The following is an 11,549-nucleotide window of genomic DNA, read 5'->3' on the forward strand; positions in this document are numbered from 1 at the left end:
CATCCACTCGACTACGTCTTTCATCCCTTCGTGTAGGTTGGTTCTGGCGGTTCCTGGGTCGTTGGTGAGGGAGAGGATCAGCTGGGTGTCGTCGGCGTAGGAGATGATGTTGAGGTTGTGTTGCCGTACGATGGCAGTGAGGGGGCTCATGTAGACGTTGAAGAGGGTGGGGCTGAGTGATGATCCTTGTGGTACGCCGCATATGACTTCGGTGGCCTTTGATCTGTACGGGGGGAGGCGGACTCTCTGGGTTCTTCCGGTGAGGAACAAGATGATCCACTCCAGTGCCTTCTCTTGGATTCCGATGTTGCTGAGGCGCTGCACTAGGGTGCGGTGGCAGACCGTATCAAATGCTGCGGAGAGGTCCAGGAGGATGAGGGCCGCTGTTTCCCAGTTGTCGAGCAGGGCTCGGATGTCGTCAGTGGCTGCGATGAGGGCGGTCTCGGTGCTGTGGTTGGCACGGAAGCCGGACTGCGAGTGGTCGAGGCTGGTTGGGCGAGCGTAATTGGTGATCCACTGTGTGAGGTTGTTGGCTGCTTGGTTGGGGTCCGTTGAGCTGGCGGGAGGGTTCTGGCTCAGTGAAGTGGTGAGCTGGTCGGTGGTGATCTTGTTCCAGTTCCTGCGGGGAACCTGTTGCGGGTGGTGGTGAGTCGTGGTCTTTCTGAAGCTGAAGTGGACGCAGCTGTGGTCTGTCCAGTGGAGTCCGGTGGAGTGGCTGAAGGAGATGTACTTGCTGGAGGAGAAGACTGGGTCAAGCGTGTGTCCGGCGTAGTGGGTGGGGGTGTTCACCAGTTGCATGAGTCCGAGGTTGGCGAGGTTGTCCAGCAGGGTGGTGGTGGTGTTGTCGTTGTTGTTCTCCAGGTGGAACTTGAGGTCCCCTAGGAGGATGTAGTCAGCGGAGGCGAGAGCGTGCGGGCTGATGAAGTCTGCGATGTCTTCGCTGAAATGTGTGCGAGGTCCTGGGGGTCTGTAGATGAGGGTGCCTCTGAGTGTGGTCTTGGGGTCGGTGTGTATCTGGAAGTGAAGATGTTAAGCGGCTGTGAGGGTGTCGTCTGAGTTGGTCGTGATGCGGATGGTGTTCTTGTGGACGATGGCGATGCCTCCTCCTGTCTCGTTGACGCGGTCTCTCCGGGTGATCTTGTATCCGTCCGGGATGGCAACGGCGATGTCGGGCGCTGAGGAGGCGTTCATCCATGTTTCCGTGAGGAAGGCGACGTCTGGAGATGTGGTGTTGAGCAGGTTCCAGAGTTCCACGGCGCTCTCGAAGACGAAAAATGGATTGCGAACGGGTCAAGCAAGCTACTACGCATGCTCGCGGAGCTATGCGTAGTTCGCGGAGTGCAAGTGCATCTTCGCGTAGCTCGCGGAGTTCGGCTACGCGAACTACGCCCAGGCTTAGTAATTATTACTCCTACACTGTCCAGCACTTACCCTACTTTTACCTCCCCTGGAGTTAGAATTGTAATTAATACTCCTGCACTATCCAGCACTTTCCCTACTTTCACACACCCCCAGAGTTAGAATAGTAATTAATACTCCTGCACTATCCAGCACTTTCCCTACTTTTACACCCCCCTGGAGTTAGATTAGTAATTACTATTCCTACCATATCCAGCACTTACCCTACTTTTACAACTCCTGGAGTTACAATAGTAATTAGTTCTTCTACACTATCCAGCACTTACCCTACTTTTACACTTCCCTGGAGGTAGAATAGTAATTAATACAATTACACTATCCAGTTCTTACCCTATTTTCATACCTCCCTGGTTTTAAAATAGTAATTAAAAAACCTATATTTTTTATCCTTACCATAATATTACTCCCTTAATAGTAAATAATACTAAACAACATTCTAACGCTTACCGTACCTTTTTAACCCCCTAAAAGTATGAGTAATTTACACAGTAGTGGCTGGGTTACTCTGGCGCAGCACCAAACAGCATAGTATTCTCCAAGTAAGTGGCTCAAGGGAACAAAGCTTCTCTGCAAGCAGAGAGTGTAATGAAAAGGTAAATTGTCCCCGAGCACAAACAAACAATTTCCAGTAGTCAGAAGAAAAGATGAAACAAATCAAATTCTTTCTTTTGTAAAGTTCATTAGATCATTTATTTTTATTTTCTTTATCTTTTCTTTGTTCTTTATACATCAAATGTTCTTCACCATATTCTCAATTTTCATAATCCAACAAGATGTAGCCAGCAGTCTGTGTTATCACTCTTTCGGATTCTAACAGCATCCTTTAGATGTCTCAGGGATAGGATGCAACAGATCAGTATTAGCCAGGCGTTCCTGGTAGCAGCATATTTGGGGCAACAAAATAAGAAGTGATCCAATAATTCATTTGTTTGATATGAGAACCTCTATTTTAATTTCATTGTTTTAAACTTACTGTTTAATCTCTTCGACAGTGTTTACTCCTCCATTTTTTTTTTCGTCATGAAAAATGTTGTAGGACTTGTTCTTCACGAAGGTTTTAAATTGGAAGCTTTTTTATGGTGTATTGTCTATTTTCTTGTTGACTTTGCTTTCTTTGAATTCTTACTGTTTAAAAATTAATATAATTTTTCCTGTTGTTTTGATTGTTTTTTAAAATATTGTTTGTTACTCGACTAATACTCGAGTATTAATTTTAATACCCGAGTGTTAATTTTGTTAAAAAAATGTGTGTGATTTCATAAATATGTGCTTAGTTGCGTTACATATTTTAATACACTTCCCCTCCAAAAACCCCTATTTTCCCTGCATGTCGTCCCAGGAGTTATATTACAAATTTTAAAAAATATAATTTTTTTTATGCATTGTAATGGTATGAGCAGTATTGTTTTTCATTGTAATGGTACTTTTAATAGTTTCTAATTACATTGCGTAGTAATGGTATGCGTTGTAGAAACATTAGTTGTAATTGTTTTTGCGTTGTGAAAAATGCGTTGTAATGGCATGCGTTGTAATAGCATGCGTTGTAATGACATACATTCAACTTGGAGTGTCCTCCCCAGCCTCACCAATTTGCTGCCGTTTTTGACTGAAAATCTATTTTTGTGATCAACATTTGCTATTGAATTGAATTTAAGATTACGAGTTTCGTTAATCTGACAGGATGTAATATCTATGACAACAGGTCTTTTTGGAGGATTCTGTATTATGGTAGCAATGATAATGCTAGGGCACACCATCACCATATCCAAACCGAGAGATGGTGCCCATGTTGCTAATCTGAATGCCAGCCGATGCCAATCAAGTAGCTGTCGAGCCCTTAAACTTTGGGGGTACCATCATTTTCCATTAGAGTAGATAGATGTGGCAACTGAATCAAGAGATGATACAGACCAGTGTTCTTCTCTTTGGAAGACACTAACAAAGCCATAGATCTGATTTAATCAGCCAAAGCACCTGGTCCTGATAAATTCCTCAAGATCTATATAAATCAGATCCTTTAATCTGAAACAGTTATATCAACCTAATCTCTGGTGCTGTATCCGCTAGGGTTGAAATCCTCGATACTTGGAGAGGGGCCGAAATAATACCCATGTACAATAAGGGTGACCCATGTACTTCCTTCATTTATGGGCCTATTTGCCTTATTGATGATTTGCAAAAATTCTACGCAAGGCAGGTTCTTGACAAATAGCTGTACTGGGCTGAAGCAAATTGTGCGCTATCCTCACTTCAAGTTGGCTTCAGACCCAAGAATAGTACATCCAATCAAGTCCTCCATCTGGCCCTTCTCTATTGGAAAAATGTACTGCTTGTCAAACAGAAATTGATTGTGGCCTTTGTCGATTTACAGATTTGATTTGGTTCCCAGGGAGAAACTGTGGAATGTAATATTCAGGATGGGTGTCTCTGGAAATTGTGTCTGATTAATTGCCAGGTTACATGAGGGCAATTATGCCCCCCGAACGGTGGGGCAGTAAGAGGGCACCATGAAATCTCATTCCCATTCAGCGAGGTGTAAGGCAGTGACGCATTCTTGCACCTACTCTATTTCCCTTAAATATGTTGTGGTGCAGAAACTGTGTGCGTGTCAGAACAATTCACCTATCATAAATAACAAAACCATACCCAGATTGCTTTTCGCCGACAATTCTCTACTTATTTCGAAGACACTAATGGCACTACAAGCCCTTACTGACAATGATAGTTTCTTGGAATTTTGCACACTAAGAGACTTGTATCTGAATGTATCCAAAACAACATTTATGGTGTTTAGCCCTTGGGGACGACTCCTGGTGGCCCCCTGCCCTGGGCACCACTCCCAAGACAACAGACCACGCTCGTAACCTGGGCTTCATCTTGGACTCCTCCCTCTCGATGACCAGACAAGTCAACGCTGTCTCATCATCGTGCTTCAACAACCTGTGCATGCTCCGAAAGATCTTCCGATGGATCCCCACCGAAACCAAGAAGGCAGTCACTCAGGCACTCGTCACCAGCTGACTGGACTAAGGAAACACCCTCTATGCCAGAACCACAGCCAAACTTCAGAAAAGACTCCAACGCAACCAGAACGCCTCCGCACGACTCGTCCTGGACATCCCCCGACACAGCCACATCTACGACCACCTGAGAGACATACAATGGCTCCCCATCAGCAAGAGGATTTATTTATTTATTTATGCGACTTTTAAAGCGCGCAACTACCCGTGGGTGTCTCGGTGGGGATCACGTTCTGACTCCTCACCCACGCACACAAGGCTCTCCACGACCTGGGCCCCATGTACCTCAACAACCGCCTGACCTTCTACACGCCTGCCCGCCAGCTACGGTCGACCAGCCACGCCCTCACCGTCGCTCCACGCATCTGCAGAAGCACCGCCGGAGGAAGATCTTTCTCCTACCTGGCAGCCAAGACATGGAACTCCCTCCCCATCCACCTCCGGCTAACCCAGGACCACCTCTCCTTCAGGAAGCATCTCAAGACCTGGCTCTTCGAGCAGTAGCGGACCTCCCCCTCAGCGCCTTGAGACCCTTCCGGGTGAGTAGCGCGCTATACAAATGTCATGATTGATTGATTAATTGATTGCTGGACAGAGGGCATCGTCACTGTCATTTTTCGACAGTACCTTACTAGTCTCAAAATCCCCAAAGGGGCTTCACAGGCAATTTGGGATAGAAGCAAGCACTGCCAAAACGAGCTATAACATTTAAGTCTCAGAGGTTTTTAAAAGGTATCAAACTGAGCAACACATATTTGGAGCAAGTGAAACAATTCTAATATCTGGGGGTCAGGTTTACTAACACACTATAATGGTCCCCACAAATAGCCAGGAGTCAGCTGGCACTCCTAAATGTAAGTTGTAGTTTATCGAAAAAGCTGAATACATCAAATCTGTGCTTGCACTTACCCAAAATGCATCCCTAACCCCCATCCAACTGGATCTTGGCCTAAAAATATAGTTCATCTGGATGTATTTAGGCATTTAGCCTTGTGAATTAGAGTATGGACCAACGTCTCACCACTACATGAATCATTTGTTGAGATAATCACTCTCAATCCCAAAGTAAATCTACCTTGTTTTTTTATGTTAAGAAGTGCCTATTTAGTCTAGGGATATCTGAACTGTGGACTAGTCCTGAGTTGATACCGAAAACATCTCTAGTGTAAAGAAGAGACAATGGGACTATATAAACGATCAGTGGTTATGTTGTGCTACTGTTGGAGAGTTACCTGGCAGATTTCTGGATTTTAAGGATGAAATGATTTGTGAAGACTTCTTTAATTGCATTGAACAACTTGAGGTCAGATCTTTGTTCTTAAAATTCAGATATATCATTTTACCACTGAATGAGTTCTGTAGTAGATCGCTGGGTTGTAAGATCTCCCCAAATTGTCCTTCCTCTTTGATAAATCCTGAATTATTGGATCACTTCTTGTTTTGTTGCCCCAAATATACTGCTACCAGGAACGCCTGGCTAATACTGATCTGTTGCATCCTATCCCTGAGACATCTAAAGGATGCTGTTAGAATCCTAAAGAGTGATAACATAGACTGGCTAATGTTTGCCTTGTCTAGATATTTGTTGCATGCTTGGTGGCTAAGGTGCAAAACAGTTAATACATTTTAGGGATGTGAATTTGACGTCATGGTTTAATGGACTGTAATACTCATTTTCTTATGTTTATGAGAAAAGAAATATGTACAAAGGGCTTATACTTACATTCAATTGTTATTTTATTTAAATGTAGATGCACTCATGGATCCAGAGTGATAATTATGAGAGTCCACTTCTAACTGCCCGTTCATACCATCTATGCTAGTTCTAACGCACCAAACAGACAATTTGTATCACCTAGAGCTGCGATTAATCTACAACTAGATATATGCCATAATAGGCTTGTTTTGAGCGTAACTAGGTGTATATTAAATTGTTAGCCCAAGAGGGGCTGTTCATAAGATGGACCCCCCGTTTAAATATTAGCACACATGTACCTCAGAGACTATTTGGTGGTTGCTGCCAGTAGAATGGAGTACAATGTATGCTTTAAGCTTCTTTTATGGATTTTAAGATGATTGTATTTTGTATGTTCTTTTATGGTTTTTATTTCAAACTGAATAAACAATACAACTAAATATATATACATATATGGGAGTGTGGGTGTATATATATATATATATATTCAATGAAAAAACCATAGGTTATAGACCATATATAGTTAGGAATTCGCATTTACAAAACCTTATTTTACTCGCATAAAACCATTGAAATTCCATATATAGTTAGTTGCGCTAACTATATATCGCGCACCCGCAATCCACTGCTGATGATGTCACATATTACATCATTCATGACATGGTCAGTGACATCACTGATGACATCACTGATGACATCTCAAATGACATCACTGATGACATCACTGATGACATCTCAAATGACATCACTGATGACATCTCAAATGACATCACTGATGACATCTCAAATGACATCACTGATGACATCACTGATGACATCTCATTTGACATTACTGATCACATCACTGATTTTATCATTCATGTGATAATACGATGAACCTCTTCAGACTCTAATATAACCTTAGATACAATCAGTGTAAACAGACACTCACAGACTGTCACTCATCCATGGAGTTACTCACACACCTAGTCAGTCATGCAAAGAATCAATCACACCTCCATTTCCTCAACTATACAGTTATGCAAACTTTACTTATTCAAACATATACTAGCACATATTTACTCTCTTATACAATCCCTGATACAAGTTCACAATGATCCATACAGCCACTCACACATTCACTGGCTCTTATGCACAGTTATTTATATATGTCAACTCTCACATGTACTGTGTTTTACATATGTACTTACTTTGACATGTAGCACTGAGATATCCATTCACTCACCAATACACTCATGCACACAGTCAACTGCCCATACAGCTGTTTCCACATGCACTTTTGAAACCATACATCTAGTGAATCAACTGCTCACACATCTATGCACAGAGTCATACACCTCCCAGCCACCCACACACACACTCAGTCTCCCATACAAATACTAAGGTAACCAATCAATAACCCATATAGTTACTCATATAGCTACTTATCAACACATGCAACAGTTTACAGAACAACAGACATAATGATGCACAAATTAAGACAGTTTAGTCACTAACCCATGCACTCAGTGAGACACATTTAATCACTCACTCATACAGTCAGTCATGCACCTACTAAATCCTTCATCCAGACACTTATACATCCACTCATTCTTCAATATGTAAGACATATTTTAACTTCACAGAAACATACAGTCACTGGATGTTGTCATCAGTGATGTCATTTGAGATGTCATCAGTGATGTCATCAGTGATGTCACTGACCATGTCATGAATGATGTAATATGTGACATCATCAGCAGTGGATTGCGGGTGCGCGATATATAGTTAGCGCAACTAACTATATATGGAATTTCAATGGTTTTATGCGAGTAAAATAAGGTTTTGTAAATGCGAATTCCTAACTATATATGGTCTATAACCTATGGTTTTTTCATTGAATTTCAATGGTTTTTTAAATGCAAATTTCTAACTATATATGGTCTATAACCTATGGTTTTTTCAGTGAATTTCATTGGTTTTTTAAAAGCTAACATCTGTAGCTGTAAAATGTATTATTCTTTAAATCCCAAAATATATTTAGATGTTTATTGATAATTTTTTTTTAAATATTTTTTTTCTTCGCTTCTAGTTCGCGAACCGGGAAGCTTTCCGTTAGCTCATCTTGATGCCGCGATCTAGTCCGCGAACCGGTCAACGTTACGTTAGCGGAACAGTGACGCGCCGCGGAAGCGCGACGTATCACGTTATCGCGTAATGCGTCTAATGACGCGCCGCGTTAGCGCTCCCGGAAGTGCTCCGGACCGCGAACCGGAAGCGATCTGGGACGCGGCGCGCGCCGCGTAACGTAAGCGGAACAGGTCATGTGACTTGTTTATCAAACTTCTCATTGGTTCATTTCACTTTTGGTTTCCAAATGATGTATGACTAGGTCATGTGACCTAAAAATAACACTTTTCATTGGCTCAGAACTTTTGTTTTCCCCAAATCAAGTAAACCCCTCCTTATTTCCTCACTCTGACTTTCATCTTGGTGAGAGAAAGACCATTTATCTGAAGATCCACAATGGCTTCCATTGTTGCTGCAGCTGGTGCACCCCCACCACCACCTCCACCTCCCCATAAGAAGAGAGGACCACCCAGTCAAATTATGACTAACAGAGAGGAGGAAGATGAGGAAGAAGAAGAAGAGGAGAGAGAGGGACAACAATTTGTTGATGAGTTGCCCCGGGTTTCTAAACGAAAAACCAGTTTCATCTGGCAGTTTTTCACCATCCCTCCTGGAACCAAGAAAGTGAATGCAAAATATGCCACCTGCCTCATCTGTGACCACAGATTGTCGAGAGGCACAGAAAAGAAGTACAGTATGGGGAACTATACAATGCACCGTCACATGAGCAGGTGGCATCCCTTGAACTACAGCCGGGCTGAGTTGAGGGATCTTGTAGACAATCCGACGGCAACTCCTGTGGCAAGATCTACATCCACATTGTCTTTGACGGGAAGAGAGGCACAAGAGACTGTGCCAAACATCCAACGTAACTTCCAGCACATGAAGGTGTCTTGTATTTACTGTGGTGCTATGTTGTCATATGGCAACATGAGTGTCAACCTCATGAACATTGCATATGAAAATCATAAGTGCCCTAATGCACCCAAAAAGTAATTTTCTTTTTTTTTGCTCCAGTTGAGCCGTTTTGAAAGCCTGTTTTTTGTTGTCTCCCCTCCTTAAAAAACACAAAAAAAACATAAAACAGTTCTAAAAATACAAAAAAATCAAAAAATGTTCAAAAAATTACAAAAAAAACATAAAACAACAAAAACAAAAAAAAACAGTTCTTTTCAGAACTACCTCCCCTTTCAAACAAAATTGCTAGAATGTTTATCACTCTGGCAAGCTCTATTTCTTTTGGTTCGCTTCAAGTTCGCTGACCGGTTCGCGAACTTTAAGCGAACTAAAAAAAATATTTTTTTAAAAAAAAAGAAGAGTTAGTATAAGGGAAGTAAACAGAGAATAATGTAAAAAGAAAGACAGCTAGAGAGAGTAAATGAGAGATACTGTCAATGACATCATCAGCAGTGCATTGCGGGTAAAAAGAGTGGAAAACATTTACCTTATAATTCTTGTTACCTTTTTTAAATATTTTTTCATACTTTCAATCTGTAAAACAAAGAACAAACATTTCAAAAAATATTAAAACATGTATTTAAAAATTAGAAAAGACAAGGGAAAAGGTTCAAAAACAAACAGTTTTTCAACAACTTTGACATTTACAGAAGTCTCTGCTTCTCTACGTTCCCTACACAATCCTAAAGATATATATTCGAAAGAAACTGTATCTTGATATTGCTGAACTGAGGCCTATTTTGAAACATGATGTTTTTCTTGCACTGCTAATGTCTCACAATAGTGATGCAATAGCAGCGCAAAAAAGATGTAAAGTCATAATAAAATTGTGTCTAACATTGTAAATGATTGTTTTAGGATGCAAATAAGATGTGTGCTTTCAAGAGCTTTCTTTGAGGTGAGGCCTCTTTTTTTTATAAAAAAAAAACACTACCCAGAAGTACAGCACTCTAAGCATTAAAATTGATATTTACAGAACTCACCTTACCCATATGTACCACACATTTCTAAATGTATATCATAAGGACAAAAAGCATAACATTAATTATACATGTTAAATGGTTTATTTTTGCTGTTCTCAGAATGTATCAAATTTCACTTAAATCAGTGACTTGAAGGTATTCATCATGTAACAGCGGGGAAAAAAAAACACAATCAAAATGACTGTGTTTAAAAAACCCATACAACCTAAGAAATCTGATTTCAAAACTTCTTAAAATTAACTTACTTTCAATGACGTCGAAGGATCTCCTATAAACAGCATCCACTCTGTTGTGCTTTAAATATTTTCAGCCCGCCACTTTCTGAAAGAAAACCTCCATCGATACGTGAAATATGTTACATAGAAAAAAAACTTCTCTCATTATATCACATGTTTCCACTAGGCCAAATCATGTTGCCGCGATTCGCAAATCTTGTAATTCTTCCAATCAAATCCCGACATTTTCTATTTTCGCAACTTTCAAAAATTAAATATTTGAGATTATTTTCACAATCCTGGACTACTAATATCTTACTCTTCTTTGTCAGTCATGTTCTCCTTTTCCTATGACACTGATACTGCTTACTATGAAGCAGACTTACTTGCATTAGGTTTATATAGTTGAATTTTTAATCGAGACAGCATTGCAGACTTACATTCCCTCTACTTAAAATTTTGGTTTTAAAAACACCAGGTAAGAATTTTTAAGGTCAAACGGCAATTTTTTTTTGAACGTTACAACAGAATCATTACAGAATGACCAGCCGTTTCCAGACTTTAAGTAAGCTGTATAATGTCCTGATGTTGTTGATGGACCATCGTGATAGATAATTGCTACAGTAACAAAAGTCCTCCCTGATATTGACAGCTGAGAAGCCACAAAATTTTTTATTAAAGTTGACAATTTTGTTCCATCAGGCCTACATCGTTGCATCATTAAAATGACATACTGGCCATATCTACGTATAAATAATGTTGACATCATATCACATTTACATTGGCTACACTCCATGTTGTGATCCGCTGCATTTACTAGCTTATTAAAGGAGACTGATTTACTGTCTGGCAAAGTTAAATATATAAATCTTTCTGAGTCTACACTAGTAGTACTTGATACCATACAGTTCTCGCAGTCATGCTGCCATTGATAAGAAAGCCCAAACAGGTGATCTACATCTACACCCTCAACTTGCAATATATCAAGCATATACATTAAAAACTCCTGACAATCTTGCTGATTATTTTCAGAGAAGTCTGTTTGACCTGAACATTCATCTAACAGATAACGAACTTCAGACACACTTTCTACTTTTGTTCGATCACTGCTACATTTCTCGAAAACAGAATTCAACAAACAGCATAAAAT

Source organism: Lissotriton vulgaris, unplaced genomic scaffold (assembly GCF_964263255.1).
Source record: "Lissotriton vulgaris unplaced genomic scaffold, aLisVul1.2 SCAFFOLD_1149, whole genome shotgun sequence".
NCBI lineage: Eukaryota > Metazoa > Chordata > Amphibia > Caudata > Salamandridae > Lissotriton > Lissotriton vulgaris.